This window comes from Belonocnema kinseyi, chromosome 1 (assembly GCF_010883055.1).
Source record: "Belonocnema kinseyi isolate 2016_QV_RU_SX_M_011 chromosome 1, B_treatae_v1, whole genome shotgun sequence".
Classification (NCBI taxonomy): Eukaryota; Metazoa; Arthropoda; class Insecta; order Hymenoptera; family Cynipidae; genus Belonocnema; species Belonocnema kinseyi.
Window position 1 is genome coordinate 3,318,978 of NC_046657.1, and position 13,568 is coordinate 3,332,545.

Genomic DNA, 13,568 nt, shown 5'->3' on the forward strand with positions numbered 1-13,568 from the left:
TTTTTTTTTTTTGTTAAAAATTCATTTTACGTGAAGATTCATCATTTTGGTTGAAAAATGTTTTTTTTTTGGTAGCAAAACTAATCCTTTTGATTAAAAAGTTATGTATTTGGTTGAAATTTAAACTCTGTGCTTATAAATTAACTTTTTTATGGATATTTTATATTTTTGTTACAAAAAAACTTTCACTTTATGTAGAAAATACGTCTCTTTTTTAAAATATTTAATGTTTTTTTTAATTGAAAAAACAATTGGTTAAAAATTTGTCTTTTTCATAAATTTAACCTAGTTTTTAAATTAAAATAAAAATATTTTTAGATTGAAATAATCAACTGCTTAGTTAAAAATTAAACTACTTTGTTAAAAATTCATTTTATTTTATTTTTTTTGAAAATTCATAATTTTAGTTTAAAATCTGTCCATTTCGGCAGAAAATTAATCTTTTTGGATGAGAATTCAACTATTATGTTGATTTTTTTGTTATAAATTTAAATGTTTTTTATTTTGAATTAAAATCTTTTTTTATTTAAATATAAAAAATTACATTTTTCTTGAGACTTCGTCTTTTTTTTATAAAAATTAATCTTCTTCTTTAAAAATTGAAAATTTTTATAGAAAATTATATTAGTAAAAATTTATTTATTGATTAAAAATGCATCTTTTGGGTAAAAAATTAATCTTCTTAGTTGAAAATTCAACTATTCTTTTAAAGATTATCTGTTTTGTTGAAACTTTATCCATTTTGTTGAAAATTCGCGCATTTTCTAGTAAAAATTAATTTTATTGGTTAAAAAATTTAATATTTGGTTTAAAAAAAAACCTTTTTTGTTAAAAACTTAGTTTAACATTTTCAAAATTGATCAATTTTGTTGAATACTCACCTTTTCCTGGTAGAAAATTAATTTTCTTAGTTGAAAAATAAACTATTTGGTTAAAAATGCAACAATTTAGTCGAAAATTCTACTATTTATTAAAAAAAATTATATATATATGTTTTTTAATTCATCTTTTTTTGTTGGAAAATGTATCTTCCTGGTGAAAAATTTAAAAAAAAAATTATTTACTTTCTTCGAAATTCACCTTTTCTGGTAGAAAATTTATTTTCTTAGAAATTTGATAGAAAATTATATTATTTAATTGAAAATTAATTTCTTTATTAGAAACTTGTCTTTTTTTGGTACAAAATTAATCATTTTGGTTGCAAATCCAAGAATTTTGTTTAAAAAACTATCTATTTTGTTGAAAATTTGCCTTTTCTGATAGAAAATTAATTTTCCTAGTTGAAAATTCAACTATTTTGTGGAAAATGCATATTTTCGGCACGAAAATTAAACTGCTTGGTTAAAAATTTATTTATTGTTAAAAATTCAACTATTTTGTTTATAATTGATCTATTTTCCTGAAAATTCTCATTTTCCGATAGAAAATTAATTTTCTTGGTTAAAAAAACAATTATGTGGTTAAAAATACGTCTGTTTTTTGCAAGAAAAACGATATTTTTGATTGAAAATTCAACTATTTTGTTTAGAATTGATCTACTTTGTTGAAAATTCACCTTCTTGGTAAAAAATTAATTTTCTAGGTTGAAAAATGAACTATTTAGTTAAAAATGTAACTATTTCATTCAAAATTGATCTATTTTATAGAAAAAGTGTATTTTCAGCTCAAAAATTTAACGATTTGATAAAAAATTGTATTATTTATTTTAAAAAATTATTTATTTCTTACAAAATCAGTCTTTTTTAGTGGAAAATTGTTCCTCTTGGTTGAAAATTCAACAATTTAGTTTAAAAATAATCTATTTCATTGAAAATTGATCTATTTTGTTGAAAATTCGCATTTTCTGATAGAAAACTAATTCAACTATTCTGTTAAAAATTCGTATTTTTATTGTAGAATAATCAACTTTTTGGTTGAAAATGTAACTGTTTTGTAAAAAAAATACATTTTCGTCTCGGAAATTCCACAATTTGATAGAAAAATCTACTATTCCATCTATATTTATTGATTTAAAAAAAAAAACGTTTTTTTCTAGAAAATTGATCTTCTCAATTGGAAATTCAACTAATTTGTTAAAAATTGATTAATTTTTTTAAAAATCCGTCTTTTCTCTGACAGAAAAATAATTTTCTGGGTTAAAAAATTAAATATTTCGTTGAAAACTCAACTGTTTGGTAAAAAAAATAGTATTTTGGCTAAAAAAACTCAGAAATTTGATATAAAATTCTACTATTTACATTAAAATTCATTTATTTGTTAAATATTCGTCCTTTTTTTGTCGAAAATTAATCTTTTTAGATAAAATTTCACAATTTAAAATAAAATTATCTATTTTGTTGAAAATTTACATTTTCTTATAGAAAATTAATTTTCTTGGTTGGAAAATCAACTATTTGTTTATAAATGCAACTGTTTTGTAAAAAAAAATCTTTTTTCGGATCAAAAATTCAACAATTGGATAGAAAATTGTACTACTTAAAAAAAATTGGTTATTAAAAAATGTAACAATTTGATAGAAAATTGTACTATTCACTTGGAAATTTATTTATTTGTTAAAATATCGTCTTTTTTGGTAGAAAATTGATCTTCTCAATTGGAAATTCAACTAATTTATTAAAAATTCATCAATTTTGTTAAAAAATCATCTTTTCTCTGGTAGGAAAATAATTTTCTGGGTTAAAAATTTTATATTTGTTTCAAAACTCAACTGTTTTGTATTAAAATATTACTTTCGGATCAAAAAATCAACAATTGGATAGAAAATTGTGTTGAAAACTAATCATCTTCATTAAAAATTAAACTTTTTTATTAAAAAATGAATCAATTTTGTTCAAAAATTCATCAGTTTTGTTAAAAATTCATCCTTTTCTGGTGGAAAATTAATTTTCTTGATTAGAAAATCGACGCTTTTGTTAAAAAGTCATACTTTTTGGTTGAAAATTCAACAGCTTTTTAGAAAATTCCTCTTTTGGGCATGAAAATTAAAAAATTTCATAGAAAATTGTACTATTTAATTTAAAATTTATTTAATTTGTTAAAAACTCGTCTTTTTTGGTTAAGAGCTCAATTGTTTTGTAGAAAAATAGTATCGGCGGCTCGAAAATTCAACAACTGAATAGAAAATTGTGATATTTAGTTGAAAATTGATTTATTTGTTAAAAATCCGTCTTTTTTTTGTTAGAAAATTGATCTTCTTGGTAAAAAATTTGAAAATGTTGTCAAAAAATTATATACTTTGTTGAAAATTGATATATTTTATTTAAAAAATCGTATTTTCTGATAGAAAATTAATTTTCTTTGTTGGAAAATCAAATATTTGGTTAAAAATTCAGCTGTTTGACTAAAAATTTAACTTCTCTGTAGAAAAATCCTATTTTTGGCTGCAAAATTTATGTAATTTAATAGAAAATTGTACCGTTTAGTTACAAATTTATTTATTTATTATAAATTGATATTTTTTTACTAGAAAAATGATCTATTATGTCTATTTTGCTGAAAAATTATCAATTTTGTTGAAAACTCACTCTTTTCTGATAGAAAATTAATTTTCTTGGTTGAAAAAAAAAAATTTGGTTAAAAATTTAAACATTTTGTTGAGAATTCATCTTTTTTAATAGAAAATTAATCCTATTGGTTAAAAATGCAACAATTTGGTATAAAATTGTAGTATAGATTGAAAAATTATTTATTTGTTTAAAATTTGTCTTTTTTGTGGAAAATTGAATTTCTTGGTTGAAAAATTAACTATTTGGTTAAAAATAAAACTTTTAGTTTGAAAATTCTATTGTTTTGTAGAAAAAATTGTATTTTCGCCTCGAAAGTTCTACAATTTGATAGGCAATTTTATTATTTGCTTAAAAATTTATTTATTCGTTAAAAATTCGTCTTTTTTAGTGGAAACTTGATCTTCTATGTCAAAAATTCCACAATTTTTTGAAAAAATTATCCATTTTCTTGAAAATTCACCTTTTTTTAGTAGAAAATTAATTTTCTTGGTTGAAAAAACAACTTTTTAGTTTAAAATGAAAGTTCTTTGTAGAAGATTCGTAGCAATTTGATAGAAAATTGTATTATTTAGTTGAAAACTTATTTATTCGAAATTCATATTTTTTCTGGTACAAAATTAATCTTCTTGCTTGAAAATTTAATAATTTAGTTAAAAATTAATCTATTTTGTTCAGAATTATTTATTTTAATTATTTATTATTAATTATTTTAATTATTATATTTCTGGTAAAAAATTAATTTTCTTGGTTAAAAAATCATCTATTCAGTTAAAAATGCAATTTTTACATTTATAATTTAACTATGTTATAGAAAAATCGTATTTTCGGCTCGAAAATTCAACAATTTGATATAAAATTGTACTATTTGCTTAAAAATTGATTTATTCGATTGAAATGCGTCTTTTTTTTTAGTGAAAAATTATCTTTTTGGTTAAAAGATGATATATTTTGTTAAAAATTCAACATTTCTGGTAGAAAATTCCACAATTTGATAGAAAATGGTAATATTTGCTTGAAAATTGATTTCTTTCGTTGAAAATTCAACAACTTAGTTACAAAATTACCTATTTTATTGAAAACTGATCTTATTTGTTTGCAAATTTGCATTTTCAGTTAAAGAAATTAATTTTTATGGTTGAAAAATCAACCATTTGGTTGCAAATTGAATAATCTGATAAAAAATTGTACTATTTAGTATAAAATTTATTAACTTGTTATAAATTCGTCAGTTTTTTTTTATAAAAGGGATCTTTTTGTTTGAAAATTAAACTATTTTCTTAAAAATTAATTTTTTCTGGTAAAAAACTAATATTCTTGGTTGAAAAATCCACTATTTTGAATACAAATGCAGTTGTTTCATTACAAATTCAACTGTTTTCTACAAAAATCGTATTTTCGACTCAAAAAATCAATTATTTGACAGAAAATTGTTCTATTTGCTTAAAAAATGATTTACTCGTTAAAAATTCGTATTTTTTAGATTAAAATTTATTTTATTGGTAAATAATTCAACAATTTAAAAAAAGGATATATTTTGTTGAAAAATCTCATTTTCTGGTAAAAAAATTAATTTTCTTGGTTCAAAAATCAACCATTTGGTTAAAAATTCAATTGTTTTGTAAAAAAAACTGCATTTTCTTCTCGGAAATTTAACAATTTGATAGAAAAATTATAATTAATTTAAATTTAATTTTTTTTATTAAAAACGCAACTGTTTTGTAAAAAAATAGTATTTTCGGCTGAAGAATTCAACAATTGGATGGAAAATTGTACTATTTACTTGAAAATTTATTTATTTCTTAAATGATTGTCTTTTTTCTTTTAGAAAATTAATTTCTTTGTTGGAAAATCAAATAATTTATTGAAAATTCAGATATTTGACTAAAAATCGACTCATTTGTTGAAAAATCCTACTTTCGGTTTAAAAATTCAATAATTCGATAGAAATTTGTACTATTTAGTTAAAACTTTATTTATTTGTTGTATATTGTTTTTTTTTCTGTGCAAAAAATTAATCTTTTTGGTTGAAAATTCATTTTTTCTGGTAAAAAATATGTTTTCTGGATTGCATTTAACTCAGTGATTAAAAAATTACTTCTTTTTAGAATATTCCTATTCTCTAGTTAAAAAATTTAAACTTTTTTGTAGAAAAATCCGCCTCTTTTCTTTGAAAATTAATCTTTTTTCCGTTGAGGATTCAATTTGTTTGTTGAAAATTTATGTTTTTCTATAGAAAATTAATTATCCCGATAAAAAACTCACGTATTTATTTGAAAATTCAAACAAGTGATTAAAAAATTAATTGTTTTCTAGAATATCCATATTTTCCAGTTAAAAAAGTTAAGTTTCTTGTAGAAAAATTCGCTTCTTTTGGAAAACATTAAATTTTTTTTGGTTAAAAATACAAAACTTTGAAAATTTAACTATTTTGTTGAAAATTCGCAATTTCTAATAGAAAATTAATTCTCTTGTATGGAAAATCAACTGTTTGGTTGGAAATATCAATGTTTTGTTACAAATTTCTCTTTTTGTACAGAAAATTAATCATCTCGATAAAAAATTCACGTATTCATTTAAAAATTCAACCAAGTGATTGAAAAATTAAACTTTTCTGTAGACAAATTCTCCTTTTTTGGAAAATATTTCATTTTTTTAAATTAAAAATACAACACTTTGAAAATTAATCTTCTTTCCGTTGAGGATTCAACATTTTTTGTTGAAAATTTATCTTTTTCTATAGAAAATTGAATATCCCGATAAAAAATTCACGTATTTATTTGAAAATTCAACCAAGTGATTAAAAAATTAATTCTTTTCTAGAAAATCCATATTTTCGATTTGAAAAATTAAGCTTTTCTGCAGAAAAATTCTTCTTTTTTGGAAAATATTAAATTTTTTCTTATTAAAAATACAACTCTTTGAAAATTAATCTTCTTTCCGTTGACGATTGAACATTTGTTGTTGAAAATTTATCTTTCTCGTATTTATTTAAAAACTCAACCAAGTGATTGAAAAATTAACTTAAAAAAAATTCTTATGTTCCAGTTGAAAAATTAAACTTTTTTTCCTCGAAAATTCTTCTTTCTTGGAAAACATTTAATTTTTTAACAATTAAAAATACAACTCTTTGAAAATTAATCTTCTTTCCGTTGAGGATTCAACATTTCTGTTGAAAATTCAACCAAATTATTAAAAACTTATTTCTCTTCTAGAAAATTCATATTCCCGAATTAAAAAATTTAACTTTTTTGTAGAAAAATCCGCCGCTTTTGGAAAACATTGCATTTTTTATTGGTTAAAAATACAACGGTTTGAAAATTAATCTTCATTCCTTTGAAAATTTATTTATTTTGTTGAAAATTCGCAATTTCTGGTAGAAAATTAATTTTCTTGTATGGAAAAACAACTGTTATCTCGATAAAAAATTCACGTATTTATTTAAAAATTCAACCAAAGGATTGAAAAATTAATTTTTTTCTAGAAATCATAATTTTCCAGTTCAAAAATTTAACTTTTTTGTTGAAAATTTGTCTTTTTGTATACAAAATTAATAATTCCGATAAAAAATTCAACTATTTAATTGAAAATTCAATCAAGTAATTAAAAAATTAATTCTTTTCGAGAAAATCCATCAAGTGTGAAGAAAATTATCAGCTATTAATGAATTAAATGGTTTACAACATAAAAAGCCCCAAATAATTTGTTTCACTGATTTTAAATTTTATTTACAAAAATTTCATTTTTTAGTGACTTACTATTAATTTGAGGGAAAAATTAAAACATTTTTACATATACTTTTGAAAAATGAATGAAAATATTAATCTCAGAACACCAGCATAATTCCAAAAAATTACTTAATTGAGACAGAGGTACTTTAAAAATAAATTGATTTAGATTTTGCAAATCATATTCAATGTTCGATTTTATAAGCTACAAGTAAATAATTAATTTATTTGTTACGTACGTTACTTAAATTTGAGATAATAAATTTTAAACTTTAATCAATTTAATGTTCTTACAAAAATTTGAAGCTTATATCAATTAGTCATTTTAAAAAATAAGAAGCATTAAACTATAATTCTCACTAAAACCCTTAAATAATTTTTTGTTAATGCTACATAAATACTTACATAAATATTTTCATGAAAACATTCAAATAATGTTTACATTATATTCTCATTCAAATTTGAAACTGCATTTCTCTACATTTAATTTATTAATATGCTTTCTAACTGAGTTAAAAAATTCAAATATGTGTACATATAATTTAGAAAATTAAATTTAAATACTCATTTGACAATATGGGAAGTAGCATAAAAAATTATATAATTGTAATAAAAATATTTAAAAGAAAAAAAAGAAACTTTTATTACGAAAGTAGTAGCAAATATTTAATTACATAATCTGAGAAGAAATAACATGTTTATATTAATAAATATTAAACAATTTAAATCCAATCTTTATGTATTTTGATATTTTATTTTTTATTATTAAACTTTAATTTATATCTATTAATTTAATAATCTTGCAAATTATTGAACAAAATTAGATTTTAAGAAATTATTACTGTAACATTGAATAAACCAATTTAAAGTTTATTGAAATTATGCTTGATTTTATATTTATAAATAATTTTAAAATATGTAATATGAATATAATATTATTGTAAAAATTATAGGCATGTATAAAATAATATTGAGACGACTGAAAAATCCAGAAAAATAAAATTCCCGAATTAGAAAATTGCCGAAAAATAAAATTCGCCAATAATAAAATTCTCGAATAATAAAATTTTAGAATTCTAAAATTCCCGAATTGGAATATTCCCGAATAATAAAATTTACGGCAGAGTATAATATTACCGAATTGGAAAATTCCCGAATAATAAAATTCCCGACAGAAAATTGCCGATTTATAAAATATCCGAATTGGAAAATTCTCAAATTGTAAAATACCCGAATTTTAACAATTAGAATTTTTTATAAATATATTTAATTGATTACAAATACAACAATAAAATATTAGTTCTAAAAATTATTTTTAACACTTAAAATTTTGAAGCTTATTTTTTGAATTAAAAATAACAATAATTTTAAATAAAATATTTTTAGGTAACGCCTGTTTTTTTAATGTTCATAGTATTTGAAAAAATACAAAAGCGTTATTGCTGTACTTGTAATCAATAAAATATATTTATAAAAAATTCTAATTGTTAAAATTCGGGAATTTTCCAAAATCGGGTAATATTATAAACTGTCGGGAATTTTGCAATTCGGGAATTTTATAATTCTGAAATTTTACTCTTCGAAAATTTTATTATTCGGGAATTTTCCAATTCGGTATTTTTATTTTTCGGCAATTTTATTACTGGTGAATTTTATTTTTCGGCAATTTTCCAATTCGGTATTTTTATTTTTTGGTAATCTGATTATTCGTATATTTTATTGTTTGGGAATTTTCCAAATCGGTATTTTTATTTTTCGGCAATTTTATTATTCGCGAATTTGATTAATCAAGAAATTCTCTAATTCGGAAATTTTATTTTTCGGGATTTTTCAGTCGTCCCATAATATTATTAAGCTTTATAATTTCCAAATATATAAGTCATGAAAATATTATTATTAAAATTAAAACGTGCAAACAAATTTTTTGTTAATGACTCAATTATTTAAAATTTAGAATTAATATAGCTCCAATATTAAATAGTCAATAAATTTTTATTAGATAACGTTAAAATAAAAATACGGTATTATTTAATTTTAATCTATAAATAAAAAGTTTTAAACATTAAATCATTAACATAATTGAAACAGTGAATATAATACATTTATTTAATTGTAATTTAGTATAATAACTTTATGTTTTAATGAAAATTTTAATTATAATTTATATAATAGTATTATTAAATTTTATGATAAACTTTAAATAATTATTCCTGTAACATTGAATAAACCAATTAAAAATGTATTAAAATTATATTTTATTTTTATTTTGTACATCATTTTAAAGTATAAAATTTAAACATAATATTATTATAAAAAATTAATAGCATTTATAACATGATATTATTAAGTTTTATCATTTTCAAATATAAAACTAAATAAAATATTATTATGACTAAAACTTTCAAAAAAAAATTAATGACTCGCGTATGTGAATTTTAAAATTAATATAGTTATTTTTACCATTAAATCATTAATATAATTAGAACATGAAAATAATAAATTTATTTGATTCTAATTTAGTTTATGATACCTTTATATTCAAATAACATTTTTTATTATAATTTACAACATAATATTACTAAACTTAATGATTTCATAATATATCTAATAATTTAATATTCTTTTATATTATTAAAAAAAATTAGATTTTAAAATTACCTTTCAATTATTATTCCTGTAACATTCTGGTGAAAAGTATTTTCAGTAATTTAATGCAACGATTGAAGAATTATGAGAAACAAATTTAAAGATTATAAATGATAATAATTAATTGAAAATAACAGCTGTTATTGAAAGTGAAAATAAAAAGACACAAAGCGCAAATAATTATTGACGATCGATAAAAGTAGAAATCTAGTTTTTTATCTCGATTAATTTTAAACGTTGAAGAAAGATGTCGCCAGTCGCTATAAAATGAATACTATGAATACTATTACTATTATACATATTATTAATGTTAATATTATAATTATAAAATATAACACTAATTTTAATTAATAGTTCACTAATTTTGAATAAAAATAGTTTAATTTTCAACTAAAACCATTAGTATTATATTAGTATAATTATTGTATAAGAAAAAAAGGCATTTTTAATCAAATACATGAAGTTTGCACAAAAAAAATTATTTTCCATCAAGTATAATTTTCTATACAAAAATTCATGTTTAATCATAGTTAAATTTTCGACAAAAAAGATTAATTTTCTTGCAGTTGAAAGAAATTAATTTTTATACAAAACCAAAAAAAAATTTAACAAAGCAGTTCCACTTTTAACCAGAAAAATTGAAAAAAATAGATAAAATTCTTTAAAATTGCTTGAAATTATTGAAAACAATTGAAAATTCCTTGAAATGTTTTAAAACAGCCTAAGATATTTAAAATCCTTTCAAATCTCTTGAAATTTTGCAAAGGTCTTAAAAACTCTTTGCAATTTCAAAAATACCCTAAAATATTTTAAATCCTTTAAAATCTCATACTAAATTATTGAAATCAATTGAAAATTCCTTGGAACCTAGTAAAATAACCAAAAATGTGTCAAATCCTTTAAAATCTCATATTAAATTACTGTAATCAATTGAAAATTCTTCTGAATCTTTTAAAAAACTCACAAATATTTCTAAACCTTCAAAATCTTTTGAAAAATCTTGACATCTTTTAAAGATTTTTAATGTACTTTGGAGTTTTTTAAAACAACCTTGCTATAATTATTAAAATTCTTTAAAATTCCTTTAATTCATAAGAATTAATTCAAAATTCAGTGAAATCTTTTCAGGCATCTTCAAACATTTAAAATCCTTTAATATATTTTAAAATCTCTTAAAAATTCCTTGAAAGTTTAAAAATACCCTAAAATATTTTAAATCCTTTAAAATATCATACTAAATTATTGAAATCAATTAAAAATTTCTTGCAATCTATTCAAATATCATTATATATATATATATTAAATCTTTCAAAATCTAATATTAAATCACCGTAATCAATTGAAAAATCCTTGGAACATTCTAAAATACGCTCAAATATTGCAATACCTTCAAAATATTTTGAGATACCTTGACCATTTTTTAAAGATTTTTAAACTACTTCTTTAAATTCTTTGAAATTCCTTCAAATTAGAAAAATAGGATAAAAATTCCTTGACATCTTTTAAAACATCCTCAAATATTTAAAATGCTTAAAAATCTGTAGAAATCTCTTGAAATTTTTTAAAGCTCTTGAAAATTCCTTGAAATTTTAAAAATACCCTGAAATATTTCATATCCTTTAAATTTTCATATTGAATTACTGTAATTAATTAAAAATTCCTTGGCACCTTTTAAAACTTCCTCAAATATTTAAAATCCTTACAAATCTTTTGAAATCTCTTGAAATTTTTTAAAACTCTTGAAAATATCTTGAAATAAAAAAAAATGAAATATTTCAAATCCTTTAAAATCTCATACTAAATTATTAAAATCATTTAAAAATTCCTTGAAATCTATTAAAATATCCTTAAATATATCAAATCCTTTACAATCTCATATTAAATTGCTGCAATCAATTGAAAATTCCTTGGCATCTTTTAAAACTTCCTTAAATATTTAAAATCTTTTGAAATCTCTTGAAATTTTTTAAAGGTCTTGAAAATATCTTAAAATTTTTAAAATACCATTAAATATTTCAAATCCTGTAAAATCTCATACTAAATTATTAAAATCACTTAAAAATTCATTTAAATCTATTAAAATGTCCTAAAATATATCAAATCCTTTAAAAATTTTTGAAATCTCTTGAAAATTCCTTGAAAATATAAAAATACCCTAAAAAAATATACATATCATTTTATAATTATATACAAAAATCGTTATAGAAATGGTTAAACTTTAACTTTCTGTTTTCTACATATTTCAGTCTGAAATAATTTTTTTAGAGATTGTCCAACTGAAAAACATACATTTAAATTTTGAAAGCATTACAATTTATTTATGATTATTAATTTTTTATAAATAAACTTCCAAGTTTGCAATTCTAAATTTGAACACTTGAATTCCATTGAGTTGAAAATTATTCATATTTTATAGTTGAAAATGTTTGAAAAAAAAATTTCGAAAGTTGGGAATTTTTATTGATTTCATTTTCAAAACTCTAATCTACAAAAATTTCAATATTTAACTTTTTGAAACTTTTCTCTTATTGAAATTTCAATCTGAAGCTTTACAAAATTTCAAGAAATTTCAAAAGATTTTTAAGGATTTTAAATATTTGTGAATGTTTTAAAAGATGTCAAGTAATTTTCAATTTATTTTTATAATTTTAAGGAATTTCAAAGAATTTTAACAATGTCAGCAGAAAAAAAAATCCAAAGTACTTTAGAAATCTTTAAAAGGTGTCAACGTGTTTGAAAAGATTTTGAAGGTTTCGAAATACTTAAGAGTATTTTAAAAGGTTCCAAGGAATTTTAAATTGATTTCAATCATTTAGTAATTTTTAAGAGCTTTGCAAAATTTGAAGAGATTTTCAAGGATTTTAAATATTTTGGGCTGTTTTAAAACATTTCAAGGAATTTTCAATTATTCTCAATAATTTAAAGCAATTTCAAAGAGTTTTAACTATTTTTTTTTTAATTTTCTGGTTGAAAGTGAAACTACTATGTTAAAAATTTAGTTTTCTTTTGGTTGATGATTTATCAATTTAGTTGAAAAAATGTGTTTTCTGAAAATTTCATTATTTTGTAGAATTTTTTTGGTTTTGTTTAAAAATTAATTTCTTTAAACTACAAGAAAATAATTCTTTTTGTCGAAAATTTAACTATGATTAAACATTAATTTTTGTATAGAAAATTATTCTTGGTGGAAAATAAATTTCTTTTGTGTAATGTTCATGTATTTAATGAAAAATGCCTTTTTTCTTATAAAATCCAGCCTTTTGGATAAAAACTTAAGTTTTTGTTTAAAAATTTTGTTTAAAGCAAATTTAACAAATTTTTTTTGGACAAAACTGTTTTAGTTGAAAATTGAACTATTTCTATTAAAAGTTAGTCAACTATTAATTAAAATTAATGTTATATTTTATGATTATAATATTAACATTAATAATATGTATAATAGTAATAATATTCATACTTAATATACACCTGAAAAACATAACCTCAAAATCGATTTATGCATGAAATGAAGAATCACGCGAAACCAGTGATCCCAGATCTGAAACGAGATGCGGTCCAATACTATGACAGGGCTATGTGCGTGTGAATGTAGTAGGAGACGCTGTAAATGACTGAGTTGCGCGCGCAACCCATTTCTCCTCTTCTGAATTTGAAAACTCGAAGATGTACGATTGCCGGTCGGAGCACTTCG

At 20.4% G+C, this 13,568-nt stretch overlaps 1 protein-coding gene across 3 annotated transcripts in view; it reads right to left on the reverse strand.

Moving 5' to 3' along the window:
* The window catches only part of LOC117182273 (protein transport protein Sec24A), an 82,959-nt gene that overhangs the window by 32,680 nt on the left and 36,711 nt on the right, over positions 1–13,568 (reverse strand). The gene's annotated exons all lie outside the window — the stretch shown is intronic.